Here is a 16,852-nt window from a genome sequence, read left to right on the forward strand (position 1 = left end):
TGGAACTCAACCTTCAGCTCTTCATCAATCGACTATAAACCACCAGGTGACCTGGTGTAATCAAAGTGTTTATCAGCACCCGGAGGAGCTGTTTAATAAAGAGCCACATCCTCTGATCACAGAAAACAGTCACACTAAATCAACATAATCTCACTCTCGCCCCTTCGCCAGCTCCAGGAAAGAAGACAGACTCCTTTGGAAACTCCCATGCACAAGTACCCTCTTTGGCATGAGGGATTTATTTTCTTTAAAAAAATGGGTTAAATGTTAAAGAGGTGAAAAAATTTAAAGATATACTACCCCTGATTTTTTACTAGAACATCTGCCAGCACATCTGACCCAACTCCTCACAGGATCTCTTAGAGGATGTCTTAAAAGACATAGATCACCTTACAAGATATCTTAGAGGACATCTGACCCAACTCCTCACAGGATCTCTTAAAAGGATGTCTTAAAGGACAAAGATCACCTTACAAGGTATCTTAGAGGATGTCTTAAAGGACATATACAGTAACAAGACTCCCTACAGGTTGTCTTATCCACATTCGGAGACGGCTGACCCAGGATTATCGCTTGGATATGACGAAGCCTTGATCGATCTCCCGAGTGACTTGGCTCTGAAGCTGATGCTCGCAGAGAACCCACTGGCCGACGTTTGGATCCCAGTGCAAGACGAATACCAATGCCAGAGTAACAGGCATGGCACCTCCCATCCACGTCTTCACCTCAGCCCATCAAATCCCCACCTAGCAGTTCTCCCTGCCGCTATGCAAGTGCAACTACTATCTCATCCATCTCATCGAGTGAGTGGGTTTTTTTCCCCAATATTGTTTTATTTTTCATTGAACCCGGCAAGATTTTTCTTTCCCAGGGTCGTGCACTTTCCCACTTGTCCAAAGTGAAAGGGGGTCGCGCTTACAAAAAGATGAAGAACCGCTGTCTTAAAGGACACAGGACATCTTACAGGATGTCTTATGGGACACCTTATAGGATGGCACACAGGACACCACACTCTGTATCGGTACCGAGTGACTGCTTTTTCAGAAAAGCTGCAGATTTCAACCTTGGAAAAACAGAGAGGGTGTCTTCACACTTGGCAGGAGACCTAGCAGTGCTCACCATTAATACTTACAAGCCATCTTCCTAATCTCCACCTGTCAATTCGCTCCTGGCAATATTGCTAGTGGATTAATGGTGGTTCAGTTGTTTTCTCCAAACTGGGAAAAGTTCACAGATTTTTCAACTGAAAATAAAGATGAGGTCTTTGCTAAGTGACAGTATGTACATAATAAATATCAATACTTTCGCCGTCACACTACAATATTGCAAGCAGTTTTGCTCACTGTGTAACACTAGGCAACGTGCCTACGAGACATTTTTGCCAAGTGTAAACTCACCCGTAATCTTCTCCTTACATAAGACACAGCTACCAGAGTTCTTTCTTGGAGACAGCTTTATAATTCAGCGAGCAATCTGGTCCAGCTAAGTCACACCTAGACATGCAGACATGCAGACTCGGAGGAATTTGAGTCAGCCATCTCTGAGCCAAAGCAGTCAAGAACCTGAGTAATAATGATAACAACAACAATAAAAAGAATCATTCGCTTTTCCAAGCCCATGGATTCCGTACAGGGTGATAAAGAAAGAAACAGGATAAGAAATTAAAAACCAAATAAACACAGGGGGTGAATGGTAAGGGAATCAGATATGGGCCCTAGCAGAAAAGGTGAGTTTCAAGTTTAGAGTCTGTCTCTCGAAGGGTTGGAGGAAGTGCATGTCATAGCAATGGAGCAGAGACAGAAACAGCACCGTTTTTGAAAGTCTGAGAGGGAACCGATGCAGAGATTATAACAAAGGAGTACTATGCTGCCAAGGTCTGATAACTGAGCTCTCTCTTACTTATAGAACATTTTCACCTATTTGATCGAACTCATTCAAATGCATGTCGCCCTTCTGAGTTGCACTAAAGGATTGTAATAGTTATTGAGCTAAAAGCAATGCAACACTTATTGGACAGTTTTAGGAAGGGTTCAATGAAGTCATCACTGAAGACCAGCAGACACCAAGACAATACTGAAGTGCATTATCCAACTGTAGGACAAAGACTTTTTACTTCCTTGTTCCTTTTCTGTGGTCATACATAAAGTAGATGTTACTTGTATTAATTGAATAGATTTAAGTGTTTCTTAATAGCCGGTCTCTGGGGACGGACGGGTCTATTATATAAGTTCAACACCACCAGGACATGAAAGGACCAGACCTGCGAACAGAGCAGGGAACAGAGATGGATGAAGGCTCTCGAGCCTGGCTGGGATGTGACCCGAACGTACTGTCGCAGCCCAGCAGGGTCCAACAGGGGACTGTCAATGACTGAGATTCTGTCACAAAGCACTGTTCCAAAGTGATCAAGCCAGCCAGCAGCTTGAACTTGACAGATCTCAAGAACGCAGATTTACCGGCACCCGGAGGATGCTGAGGAAATTTCAGATTGCTGCTTGAAGTGGAGCTGGCCGACCAGTAGGTGGCGCTCTCTGTAATTGATAACTCCATACCCAGTATGGTACAGGTGACCTGCGGGTGTATAATAGCTTCAGAGTTACAGGTGCTTGCCTTCCAAAGATGACTCAAGTCTGCTTTCAATACATCTTAGAAATAGTAATCATATACCTCCTGATAATTTTGGACTTTTTCTTCCGAAATCGGAGCAATGTGTCTTCCATTTTTGCAAGAATATAGACAACCTTGAAATATGAATTTGCGATGTTCCATCCTGCACCAGACACATCACATTCCTCAGCCCCCAGATCTCTGTAATATTCTCTGGCTGTAACGTGTGAATTCAGATCCAACACACAAGGAGACGAGCGCTTTAAAAGCCACCACAGCATCTCCAGACAAGAGAAAAGACAATATTAGCAACCTGCTCTCTTTCTGTCCTGGTCTTGCAGTTCTCCAAACAGAAAGAGACAGTGTCCCTGACAGAAATCCCCAACTCTGAGAAAAGCTGTTTTGGGACACAGAAGAGAGGCTGCAATGGCAGACAGTGTATTATCTAGGCTCTACCTGATGAGGGACATAGGGACAGGGTATACCGCTGCACTGCCCGAGCACAGTGGAATGTCCTTCGTATGGGTGGTTTTGCATCCTGTCATTACTGTTAATTGTTGCATCTCATTATCTCCCTGGAGTCACAGCAGACCGAAGACCAATATCTTTTCTCAGTTCAAAAAAATCTTTAGAACGCACATGGAATTTAACATCCGTTTACACCAGCACTAAACTGACAAATGCATCTTGGAGAAACTGCTGGCATTTCCTTTGCTTCTAATTACGGGCACCTGGTATGGCTTTGAATATTGCCAAATGGACAAACGCTGCAGAGTTTTTTTATAATAGGCAAATGAACAATAAAGCATATTTCATATACTTATTGAAACTGGCCGGCATTGCTGTCTCATAGCACTGAGGCCCTGGATTCAGTACAAGACCTAGGGTGCTATCTGCGTGGAGTCTGCATGTTCTCCTATTATTTATGTGGGAGCCCCGGTTTCCTCCCACAGTCCAAATATGTGCTGGTAGGTTAATAGGCTGCTGGGAAAGCTGGCCCTGCTGTGTGTGTGTTTGTGGCCTTGCGATGGGCTGCTGTCCTGTCCAGGGTGTGTCCTGCCTTGCGCCCGGTGCTTGCTGGGATAGGCTCCAGGTCCCCCACCACACTGTACCGGAGAAAGCTGTTGGAAAACGGATGGATGGGTGTTTATCAACTCTGCAATGTGGACCTGCCACATACAGTATGACTCAATCTCTCATCAAAGAACCTCCAAAACTCCAAAACAGTATCGCTCACGACCGCCAAGCACTCAAAACACTCGAGAAAAATACCGCATTACTCTGAGGAAGCTGTAAAATGTCATTTCTAGATAACCATCCTAATTTCACTGAGAGAAAAACACGGATTTGTCACCCTACTGGGCGCTGGGCTGCTCCGACTTTTTTAGCTGGTGTTTGTGTCACATTTGTGGCTGTGTCAGCACTACTTCTGATTATTCCAAACTGTGGTGGCTGCCGTAGACGGCCCTGTTGCATTTGATTTCAGCCAAGACAAGTACATTTCCTAATTCTATGAAGGGCCATTCAGCCTCAATGTCTTATTTTTGAAAGCCTGCCTGTAGCGGAACAGCAGAGGGTAGTGGGTAAATCCTTGGACTCACGAGTGCCAGGTTGTGGGTTTGAGTCCCGGCTGCAGGCACTGCTCTTGAGCCGTGAGAGACAACTTTATCGCAGTCGCCCAGATCAACACACCTGCAGGCCCTGCTGGCATTCTGCACATTTTCCTTAAGGAAATGTTATTTGAAGTCCACAGCAGAGCACAGCTGCTCAGCCTGGTCTCCGTAGCAGTAAGAGAACATGATTGTCCCCTGGACGGGATGCTGGTTTATTGGTGATTACCCCCTCCAGCCACCTGATCTCCATTTATACAGCTGGGTGGACTGGAGCCACTGGGGTAAAGTACCTCCCCAGAAAAAACAAAGCTTTGGGCCTTTGGACAAGCTGGTCAATATAGCCACTGTACGACAAAACACCAATCACCAATGTAGAGCAGGCTCCAACACAGCGACCTCACTCCAACCTCACTCGCATCATTCAAAGCCAACACAAGTGTGACCCTGCAGATCCTTATCAGACATGAACGGTTTCCCCCGATCGTCCCACCTACTCAGAGAAAAGACGAAGAAACAGAGCTCAGGGAAGCACACTTTCTGTTTGGGGCTTGACACAGGGGCACCGTGCAGGGCCTGAAGCAGACGCACACACACACACAAACACACACACCGAAGGCAGAGGGCTGGGGTAATTCCACACAGCTCCACTGAGCCAGGGTGGGTGGGGACGGCTGGTGCTTATTTTAATATGGCAGGGCTTTGGATTCCCGGAACAAATTTGCTAAAACGAGGTGCCGATGCCCCCAGCAGGGAGGGGCGCCTCTCTCGCGGCCCGCTTTCTGCTGCCCTCTCCCCCAGCGCCGGCGAACTGCAGTTCGAGGGAGGCTGTCGTCCTTGGCCGCAGCTGCATGATAGATTAGGAAACAGCTTGTCAGCACCTATCCCACTAGGTGTTAATTGGGAGCTGCAAAGTGGAAACGTCTCACTCTCCACCTCGCTCGCTTTTTTCGAACCTGCTGGGCGCTGCGTTAGAACCTGCGCACCGCCTGGAAGAGACAGTTCACCGGAGCCTGCGCGTCACTCAGCTCGGACGGACCGGCCATGTGCACCACCCCCCCGGCCACAATATTAGGACCTGCCCACCTGCTCGATTTGATTTCCACAGTATATATAGACCTAAAAAAACGCAGGGGACACAAGCAGGACGACCTCTGCGTTTGGTTTACCCACATCTCCCAAGGCTCCTTTATCTGGACTGCTCTCTCTGCCACAGTCCGATTAATATACACCCCCCAATATGACTTTTTAATTGTGATTCCAATAAGAGATAGCCCATAGTTCTATGACTGTTCTACTATCTACCCAGTTTAATTTATATAAACCTCCAATTCTGCTTTTTTTTTCTATTATGATCACTCTACGAGATATTCCAGCTTTCTGTTATCTTCCCTGGACAATTTGGGGAATAGCATGAAGGAGAGATCAGGACTGTGGCCCCCACATGGAGCAGGCCTGTCACTTCCATAACTCACAGCCTTCTCGCTAGCACAGGGATGTCTTTCTCAGCTCGCTCATCCGGTTAAAGAAAGGGCTGGCCAAGGTGAATTATGCCATGGAGCTCGAGGGAAGCATTAAAAAAAAATGGACTATTTTGCATTCCGCAGGGGATGATATCTCCCAAGTGCTGTTGATGTCATCTTAAGGAATTAGCAAACCTCACCTGACCGTTTCAACTTGTTTCAACAACTATCGTGGCTGGTTTAAGGGCAAACGTTCATGAAAGTCTTCAGGAACTGAAGTTCAAACGAAATGACTGCCACCCATCAAGGTAAGTCTTACTGGGTGCAGTCCATTGAATGAAGATGCTGGAACAAATATTTTCGAAAGATTAAAAATGTTTGTGCAGTTTACGTACTACGTAAGTAAAAGTTGGTTTGGGGAAATAATAATTACTGGCTGTATCCAAAACATTCCCTTGCTTGCATTTGCATTTTTAATGTAACTGAAATTCATTTTTTCAGGGTTAGTTCTCTGCTTGTTGAAAATGCCCTGTTCCCTGAAAACTGTTCAGGGAAACTGCTGCCATTTGGATTTTTGAACGGATCTCCAGGCTGTTGGGACTCATCCCGGACTGGGACCCTGGCTGTGATCTCCAGGCTGTAGAGACTCATCCTGGACTGGGACCCTGGCTGTGATCTCCAGTCTGTAGGGGCTCATCCTGGACTGGGACCCTGGCTGGGATCTCCAGGCTGTAGGGGCTCATCCTGGACTGGGACCCTGGCTGTGATCTCCAGGCTGTAGGGGCTCATCCTGGACTGGGACCCTGGCTGGGATCTCTGGGCTGTAGGGGCTCATCCTGGACTGGGACCCTGGCTGTGATCTGGGCTGTAGGGGCTCATCCTTGACTGGGACCCTGGCTGTGATCTCCAGTCTGTAGGGGCTCATCCTGGACTGGGACCCTGACTGTGATCTGTAGGTTTGTGTTGCATTCTGAGCTCAGAGACTTTCCAGATATGAGCTACTTGGTATCCTGGATAACCCCCACCACCACTTCCACCACCAAAAGACACACAATGTAATCCTTTTCTTGATTGGGATGGATTTGTGTGTGTTTATACAGTGTTCTAATAGACAGTAATACGGGTTTAGAATCAGCCCATTAGCTGTGCTTTGTGATCCCTGCTGATAATCCTTATCTGATCTCTGTATGATGCTACTCTTGGACCGCTTTCTGCAAGCTGGGCACTCTGGCTTGGCCCACGGTTTTCCCTGCGAGCTGAAATGTTTCATTAAGCTTTTAATGTGCAAAACAACAATGAAAAAAAAGGGGAATTTAAGTTTGGGTGTGCTAGATCACAAAAATAAAAAGGAAAAGACTTAAAAGTTTTAAGTGGAAAGAGGGGGGGGATTGTAGAAAATGTCACTTGATGCTAATACTTTGGGTAAGAAAGGTCCATTCAGTTGAGGTTGTGTGGTCTACAGGGTTATAGCACAGGGACACCACACATCAGCCTGGAGTCAATGTCTGGGCTGCATCTTTCCACAGCTTTGCTGAAAATACTGTTCCTGTTGGCAGCTGTCCTATCACATTTACAAGTGTTGCTTTCCAAGCCAAGCCATGAACAGAAGCTGATCTGGAAAAAAAAAAAAGAGCTTTCCAGTAGAACACGGAGCTGCACAAATGCAGTCACCTTCAGCTGTGCCTTGATCACTGTCCATGAAGGTACAGTATTGGATCTCAACGGATGAAGTTTTTTTCAAATGCAGCCCTTTCCTTAACTAAGACATGTCGGTGGAGAACCAAGTCTTGTTTCTCCCATTTCCAACAGTGGAGCATGTAGTAGAGAAGTCTGAGAAAACACACTCTGGTTCTTTGACAAAACGATCCCAGGTGGAAGAGCAGCATTCCATCTGGGATTTGAACCCACAACCTCTGAGAAACAGATCCCTCATCACAGCTCAGCTCTGCTGCCACAGACACCCGAGGATGTTTTTGCCTGAAGGAGATGTTAGTATTTCTGCAGGACGCTTTGCACTTGCAGAGAGCTATCCCGTATAGGTTTCTAACTGACCACAAAGCTCAAAACTGTCAGGATGCAACTGGATATTCCACCTGCCCTGGAGAAATCAGGGAAGGTGCAGATCTTCAGTCAGAAACGTACAATCAAAAAGACTAATGCAATGATGTCATAACGAACTGCCAAGTACACTCTTTCAGAGTATTGAGCTCAGTTCTGGGCGCCCCATTGCAACAATGTGTTGGAAAAGGGTTCGAGGATAAACGAGCAGAATAGAAGCTGATCTCAAAAGAATGCCAACAGGCAAGGTCAAGGGAGCTGGCTGTTTCTGATCCTGGACTGAAAGGGGAAAGAGGAAAGGAATCCTTCACTACAACCCTGCTGTAGATGGCTGTGATTTCTGTGCGTAGCATTTTTTCTGTGCGCTGGGAAAACAGACGTGCTGTGGAAACTCCTGTTGCATTCACAAAGGGACCTGACAGCTCGACTGAGGAAGGCGTAACGTCGCCTCCTATATGGAAATCTGCATGCAGGATGAAAAAGGTTCACTTTAAATGCACTGGTCCTAAAATGTGTGTTTCTCTGCATGGCCGTTAAAAGGAGATGTTTTAGCGCATATAAGGTGTTTGTGAACAACGGTGAGCAGATCGGCCGTTGAGAGCAAATCATCCAGTCAGTCTGATTGCTGGGTGGCCTCTCCATTACAAAATAAACCTAGTTTCAAACCCTCACGCAACTGCGCTGCAGCTCCTTGCACCCTCTACAAGCCTGCAGAATGAAACAGGAAGCCGAGGACAGAGCTGGAAATGAGGACAACAGGAGGCGCTTGCCGAGAGGCATGGTTTGGACACAGGTGAGCACAAGCAACAGCTGAATGAGACTGAGAGGCTAATGAACTGCTGAGACACCAGATGAACGACTGTACACGGGCTGAAGGGTAATTCAGGTGTGTGTTCTGACTCGGGAGCACCAAGCAGTGACTCCTCTACAGGACCGTGGCAGAACCAGTCGATTTATTGCTTGAGTGGCTGCTAACCTACTGAGCTACACAACTGAAGAGGCAGTTATCGCAGAGACCTGCACTGGGTTGGATTGCAGGGTCTTGTTTGCACAAGAGAAAGAAGAGAACAAAATACTTCATATACAATAAATCTGTGGCATGTAACGTTCTGGAACTTTGCATGAGACAGCCCTGTCTCTTTGACTTTAACGCAAGGCCAAAGGTACTTTCTCTGTCCTGCAGCCCCTGCTTCCTGGATTTCCACCTTTAAACATTTCCCATTACTTTCAGAAGTCTGACACAAGATGAAAATGGCAAACTCTAGCCCCAGAGAAGGCTGGGTGGAACAGTGGGTAGCATGGCTGCCTTGCAGCGCTGGGGTCCTGGGTTCAAGTCCAGATCTGGGGTGTTGTCTGTGTGGGGAGTTTGTATGTTCTACCTGAGCTCATGTGACTTTCCTCAGGCTCCTGCAGTTTCAAATTCCCAAAACATACTGGTAACATAATTGGGGAAAAGGGCCTTGGTGTGAGTGTGTCTACCCTGTAATGAACTAGCGTCCTGCCCAGGATGTAGCCTGCCTTGTGCCTGTTGCTTGCTAGAATAGGCTCTGGCTCCCCTGTGACCCTCAATGGGATAACATAGCTGGGCCTGGAATCGCACTCCAGCCTGTTTGAGAACCAGCCCTTGGCTTTGAAAGCCCTCGTTCAGTTCAGCCAGTAATTCCTTTGATTAAATAATCGTAATCTGCAGCGAGTAGCCTAACGCACCAGAGCTAGTCATTTTAATTGCCGCGAAATTGATGACAAAGTGTCAAGACCCTCAGCCGATGAGACATTGAAGGGTGCTCGCAGTTTTAGCTTCTGGATTGAAATCTAATACACAGCAGTAAATGTCAAAAGGGGAGCTGTCACGCAAACGAGCACACTGTATTAATAATGTATCGGCCATTTCCCACCATCTCCCTTGGGAAGCTCCCAGGGAAGACGCCCGTCCTGGGATTCACGCGTACCGATTCCATCTCGGGTTAAGAGCGGAATCAAGCTGGTGGGGGGGGACTTTTCCAAACTGCGGATCTGTTTGCCTCGCCTCATCGGTCTCTCTTTCTCCAGGTCCCTGCAGGAAGCGTGGCACGCGCCTGCGAATGACAGCTCCATAAAGACCCTCTTGGCCGCCTGTTAGACCACACCACCCGGAAAAGCAGAAAGCATCCTGCCAGCCAAGCGCACTGTATAAGGAAAACAAGGGACATCTAGATGGGAGGCAAGCAGCCAGATTAGCAAAGTGGACCGAACGGTTTCTCTGTTCACCGCCGTTCATTAGGCTGCTTTCAGCAGAAATGCTCAGAAACACTTTCATTTATCCATCCATCCACTCGTTTACTGACAATTCCTTAGCACTTCTTCCAAGACAGCGTCGTGGGGCAGCCAGAGCCCGTCCCATCAAGCTATGGGTGCAGGGCAGGGTACACCCTGGATGGGACACCAGTCCATCACAGGAGACACACACACACACAGCAGGGCCAGTTTTCCCAGAAGCCAAATAACCTCCCAGCAGGTCTTTGGACTGTGGGAGGACACTGGAAATCCAGGTGAACACAGGGAGAACATGCAAACTCCGCACAGACAGCACCCCCAGGTCCGGAATTGAACCCAGCGCCACCCAGCGCTGCAGGGCAGCCGTGCTGACCACTACATCAGCATGCCACCAGAAACACTTCCCAACTGCAGTTTCAGATGCAGATTAAGTACAGCGAAATCTCACTGGATCTCTATGGGCTTGAGTCCACAGCCCGAACCTCGAGGTGGAACAGTCGGAAGATCTAAACCTCAGGGGTGATTTGAAATGGCTGGGCTAGCAGACTGAGGTTCACTCTCTCGAACGTACGTGATCCAGTTCACTTCATCTGCCACAGGGAGATTGGCACTTATGTCCTTCAGCTAAATCGGCTGATACTCTCTTAGTGACACAAGAACTTCATTGTGCTTTTTACAGTAGTCCTCAATTGCAGCATAACTATGATGTTGTATGTCTACTGCAGTGTCGTAGTCTAACCTGAATATTCTACTATGTGTTTATAACAACCCCATATACTGACCTTATTGTTTTGTGATAGTTACTCTAGCGCCATACAGTATGTGATATGTGCACTGTACTATATTGTACTTCCTTAAAGCATCCTAGACTCACATCAGAGTCAAACTCAGTTCTGCCCATTTACTAACATTATTATTTTTCTGTTGTTTAACACTACCCTCTCCTGACTGTTCCTAGAGGAAATTCTCAAAAACAAGCACAGGGGCTCTGCCAAGGCGCACAAAGCCCAAGATTTTTTTCACTTGTACTTGGATTTGAACAGCTGTTTGCAGGTTTTCACAGACTAGTAATCTACAAAACATGCCTTGCATGCAGCTCAGGCAGACTGTACAATGGATACTACGCACTATATACACTACAGGGCACATCAACCAGGCTAGCAATGTGGACCGAATGGATCCTCTGAGTTCTGATTTGAATTAGGCTCATAGGTACACAGATGATCAGAAAAACCTTTGAAAAGTGTAGCTCCAGTCTTTAAAAGTCCAGTTTTGCCCCAGTGCAGGAATGCAGACACGGGACTGTTTTGCAGTATGTGTTGAGTAATCATTTAAAAACGCAGCTAGGGTACATGATCGAAGCAGAAGGGAAAAGCAACAGGTGTGATCTGTAGTACAGGTCAGCATACCTCCTGCATTACATCAGGTTGGTGCAGTGTCAGACCAAAATCTCAATAGTGTCGCACATCAGACTGTTAGAACTTGACATACAGACTTCGTCTCCAACACAACGTTACACACTTTTATTAACATGCGCAAGTGTTCATGCAAGCTAACTAAAAGTTACTTAAAGCTGACAAAAGCCCCCTATCGAAACACTGACTATTCTACTGTAATTTTACGACAGCGATCTCTTACAGCAGGACTATCCTACTGTACTTTTAGCACAGAGGTTCGCTGTAATCGTGAGATAAATAAGACACTGCTACTCTGGACTGAGTCCAGAGAAGAGCAACCAGATACATTTCCAGGGCCCGGAGGACGGTGGTACACTGGCGGGCTGAAAGGCCCTGTACACATCCAACGTTCAGCCCAGAAAACTAGGAGAGGAACTCCGCCACGTATCCAAACTCCTCAAAGCCACCGCCAAAGTCTGGACTACGGATTTCTTCCGCATCGACAGCGGAGCACAAACCAGAGGACACAGGTGGAAATGAATGGGGGCTGAGAACAGGGAGCGGATATTTACACACAGCCCTGCCGCTTGAGTCTGGGGGAAGCTGTCCAGTGGGGCTGTTGAAGCCAATAGCCTGGGCTCTTCAAGAAATGGCTGGATGAGACTCTCAGACCAATCAGCGCCGTGGGCTGAACTGCCCCTCTTATTTGTTCTTATGACACACAACTCTTCTACTGCACTTTTACTATAGCTCTCTATTGTAACATGTACTTTTACCACAGTACCCTAACGTACAACAGGGCGGTCCTGCTGGACTCTACGATAGTCCCCTCAAGCTGCATTAGACCCTACAGCCACACCTTGTAACAGGACTGATTTCCATGACTCTCAAGTTGCTCCTTGTTTTAAAACAGTCCATCGTGATTCCCTGGTTTCTTTTGAGAAACGGCTGGATGACATTCTCACAGATTAGCCGAGTGGCTGAATTAGCCACTTAAAACCGAATCAGCTACAGGGGCCGAATTGCCCCCTCTTATTTGTAGATGTTCTTCTGTAACATGACTGTTCTAGAGCACTTTCGCTTATAGCACCTTGATGTGTCATGACTGTTCTAGAGCACTTTCGCTTAAAGCGCCTTAATGTGACATGACTGTTCTAGAGCACTTTCGCTATGGCACCTTGATGTAAACAGGACTGTTCTAGAGCACTTTCGCTTATAGCACCTTGATGTGACATGACTGTTCTAGAGCACTTTCGCTTATAGCACCTTGATGTGACATGACTGTTCTAGAGCACTTTCACTATGGCACCTTGATGTGACATGACTGTTCTAGAGCACTTTCGCTTATAGCACCTTGGTGTGACATGACTGTTCTAGAGCACTTTCGCTTATAGCACCTTGACGTGACATGACTGTTCTAGAGCACTTTCGCTTATAGCACCTTGACGTGACATGACTGTTCTAGAGCACTTTCACTATGGCACCTTGATGTGACATGACTGTTCTAGAGCACTTTCGCTTATAGCACCTTGGTGTGACATGACTGTTCTAGAGCACTTTCGCTTATAGCACCTTGACGTGACATGACTGTTCTAGAGCACTTTCGCAATAGCACCTTAATGTAACAGGACTGTTCAACTGCACTGTTATTATAACCTCCTAATACTACTAGCCTGTTCTGCTGGGTTCTACTATAGTCTCCTAGAGCTGCATCAGACCCTACAGCCACACCTTGTAACAGGACTGATTTTCTTTTCTTTTAAGAAAATAAGATAAGAAGAAGTCTCTGCTTGTTCCATGAAGAGTCGAATACTTGAGGTTGTCTGCGTGGTCTAAACGTAGGTCTCCAAAAACATCTGTAAGCTTGTACATAGAGAAACCTGTGTGCTGTGTGTTTATGTTGTGCGCAGTGGAGTGTGTGCCGCTGTCATTGTTAATGACAGTGACACAGTTTGGTGTTTGGTGTTTCACCAAACTTCCTTCACGTGTCTCTAACTGTACCAAGCACGTTGGGGGCCTGGATCATTACATTTATTTACAAATTCATCCGCTCAGCCAGTCCCCGATTTTCTCCATCTTCGTAACCCACCTCCCACACCTTTCCAACGGGGTTATAGGCAGGTTATTGCTCAACCCTCTTGGCTAAGGCGCAGCCCCCTGGCAATATTGGGAACGATGAGGCTTGGTTCCCCTTCTGAGAGGAGCTACCCAAGTCTGGAGAAGGGGCAGGAGAGGAATGTGAAAAGAGGGGATAGTATTAGATAGATATATAGCTAATTGCGAGAATGATTTTGATTCGGATTGAACAGGCTGATGAGCCGGACTTGTTGTTCTCCATCCCAAACCTCAGTTAATAACTTCCAGAAAAGAAACCTTTCATACAGCCCCCAATTAGAACTGAATGAGGGGGACTTCGACCAATGAGGGCACTAGTCAAATCAAGTTCAGGACGGGAAATCAGCAGGACATTGTGACTATTATGCTGAACAACGTCGAGTACGCAGGCATCCACGAAGGAGCTCATTTCAGTGTGGTAGAGCAACCTGCCGGATTAAACACCCCGAGAAATCAACAGCACCATCCGGTTTCCTCAAGCCCCTTCTACAACCCTTGTAGCATCTGCACCAGAAACTGCATAACATAGCGGGCGGAGGCGATACCTGTATTGGTGTGTTTGTGTCTGCTCCATTTTGTGCTCGGTGTTGTGCCATGTCACGAACGGTCTAACATGAACAGCCCCTTTCATATGGCTGGGTACTGTGAAAATGTAGCACAAGAACAGGATGATACAGGCCTCATAGAGTACGATACGGAACCAAAGCAGAACTGAATTAAACTGGACAGGATACGATGATTTAAAGACCGGGTGAATCATGAACAGCTAACTGCTGGCTTTTCACTAACCACATCATGTCAGCTACAGACTTGAAGCACTGCCCTGTGTTATGCTTCTGCTGGGGGGGGATGAAAAAACAAACAAACACACGAATCAATAAGCATGTTGAATCACTGGCCAAGTTTGTGGGTCACCTCCAGGGTCAGAACGCGTCGCGAACACTAAACGGGAAAGACGCGCTCGGCGTTCCCAACAGCACCCGGGCACCCAGTCGATGCCTGGCTCTCACAGGGGATGAGAGAGGCAAGGAGGGAGGTCAGAGAATCCCACAGCCATCAGAGCAAAAAGGAGGAAATGGAGAGGGCCGTACCACGAGGCCAAGAGAATCAAAACACTACAGTACTCCAAAAAAGAAAATACGGGAGAAAATAATTCCCAGTGTCCGCTACAAACAGATGGGAGTCTCCGATAATCCTGCAAGCGGAGAATGAGCCTGGTGAAATCTGCTAATTGTGTTTGTGTCTGCAGTTTCCATGTCCCGAGCTACAGCAAAAAGAGAAGCTGTGGACACTTCAGGAACCTGTAAGCAGAGATGGGGCCCTGCCAAGTCTGTGTCTGACCCTGTCCCTTACAACTACAGCTACACCTGACACCCTTGTGTGCAACTGACCATTTACTGACACGGTTCACACTGGGAGAGACTTCAATAAAGATAGTTAACAACAGACGAGCTCTGCTTTTTGTAAAAAGAGCTCCTAAGCTACTACAAGTCACCTGTACTACTTACTAGACCTCCTTCAGTTTTCCCCAGCCAGCCTGGGACTCCAGTCCTCGTGTTGCCATGATTTCCTTCAGTTTTAACATCTGTTTTTAGCTGTGCTCTACAATACTGGTTTCTTATACCCTGATACATTCTTACATTCTGCACATCTTTCTACAATACAGTTTCCAGCAGTACGCCAGGGTATTCCTGCGATCCAGTATGGTAAAGCTCAGAACATGCCAGTCAAAGACATAGGCCACAACGACATCATGTCAAATTGAGATCAAAGCACTGAAGTACCCAGAGATGTTCACTAGGACAGTTCTTCAAAGGGCGTGGAAGTTTTCTCCAGTCTGCCATAAGCAGTGCTCTCCCAACAGAGCGTTTACTCCATGATCTCGCATTGTTACTGCCACTCACAGCCCCCAGCTACTCCAAACTGAAAATCGTCCCTAGCTACAACTGAACAGGAAGCACAATTCATTTAGCGATGGCTGCCTTCGCCATTGAAGGATTTAATATTTTAAAACTGTCTTTTTTTTCAAACTGGAATTTCTGCCCATGCACATTTGGAATAGAGAAGTCGAACAGTTTCAGCCCCGGTAAATCATATACACTGCACTACGTGCACCATGAAGAGCACTGACATAAGATTCTCCACTTACTCTACAAAAGGACAGAAAACATTGAGTGCTTCAAATGGTTTGTTATGACAGTGGTTATAGGACCACATGATGGCACGCTGTGAAAATGAACTGAAATGTAATTAAAACGCCTATTGAAAGTCTACACACCCTCTCCAAAGTAACACGTTCTCATTTCTCCAAGCCATTTTTCTAGGCTTTCAATTGCGATTGCTTTTCAGCAGGTCTCTGTATTCCTTTTTCACCTGGTGGTTGTGGGTTATGATGTGTAAATAAAGGTAAAATAAATTTAGATTTCATGTGTCTCGATTTCAGGCTGTGAGGCTGGTAAAACACGTTACTTCGGAAAAGGGGTATGTAGAGTTCCTATAAGCACTGTACAGTATACAGTTACACCACAACATTCCTGAAATATTTACTGGAGTTCCACCACTGTTTCCTCTTCTACTCAAGTCAGCCTTTAAGCTGTTTAAGAAACAGCAGAAATGCTCTGGGGACACAAAGGCAGTCGGCTCAAATAACCATGCAGTTAACAAGAGCTTATCATTCCCCAAGTCTGCCTGTCCTGTAGACACAGGCTGTGCGCACTGGGCCTCGCAGACAGGTGGGACACTTGTTCCTTCTCCGCCAAGACTTTGTGGCGCCTCGGAAGAGCCGTGCAAAACACAACAACAAAAGCGCCCCGTGCGGTTTCAGATCTCGATTCTGTCCGATTCTTGCCCAGGGTCCGACCCCAAGCACAAGACTGCAGTTCACAAAGCTGGGGTGCAGGGTGAGAAGCGGGTGTCACAAATCCATCGACCCGTTACAGTACCCGGGCTCAAGAGAGAGGAAAACACCGACCTCGTCCTTTATGCCGCAGCTAAAAAAATCGAAAAGGCACGTTTTGAACGGAGCCCGGGCCGACGCAAGCCACACAACTCGACAATAATGAGCTCGGAACACATCACCACAAGCCATTTTAACTGCGGTCAGGCGTGGAGTAGGCCGCACACAACAAGAAAACATGGACATGGAAGTGTAAATGCAAACTGCTAGGCCAAATACGATACAGCAGCCTCCATGTTACTTCACAGTGGTGGACTGTAAACTTCCAACAGTAACACACACGAGCGCTGGAATATTTTCTGTACGACACCTTCCACCTGGATGTAGCGGTTACCCACGCTGTGTGGAAATCTTGAATGAGATCTTTCCCCGGGGGGACCCACGCGGCGTGTT

At 46.9% G+C, this 16,852-nt stretch overlaps 1 protein-coding gene across 1 annotated transcript in view; it reads right to left on the minus strand.

Annotated features, from left to right (window-relative positions):
• The window catches only part of cacng2a (calcium channel, voltage-dependent, gamma subunit 2a), a 69,654-nt gene that overhangs the window by 48,927 nt on the left and 3,875 nt on the right, over positions 1–16,852 (minus strand). The gene's annotated exons all lie outside the window — the stretch shown is intronic.

The sequence above is a fragment of the Lepisosteus oculatus genome, chromosome 12, assembly GCF_040954835.1.
Source record: "Lepisosteus oculatus isolate fLepOcu1 chromosome 12, fLepOcu1.hap2, whole genome shotgun sequence".
In the NCBI taxonomy this organism is placed as follows: Eukaryota; Metazoa; Chordata; class Actinopteri; order Semionotiformes; family Lepisosteidae; genus Lepisosteus; species Lepisosteus oculatus.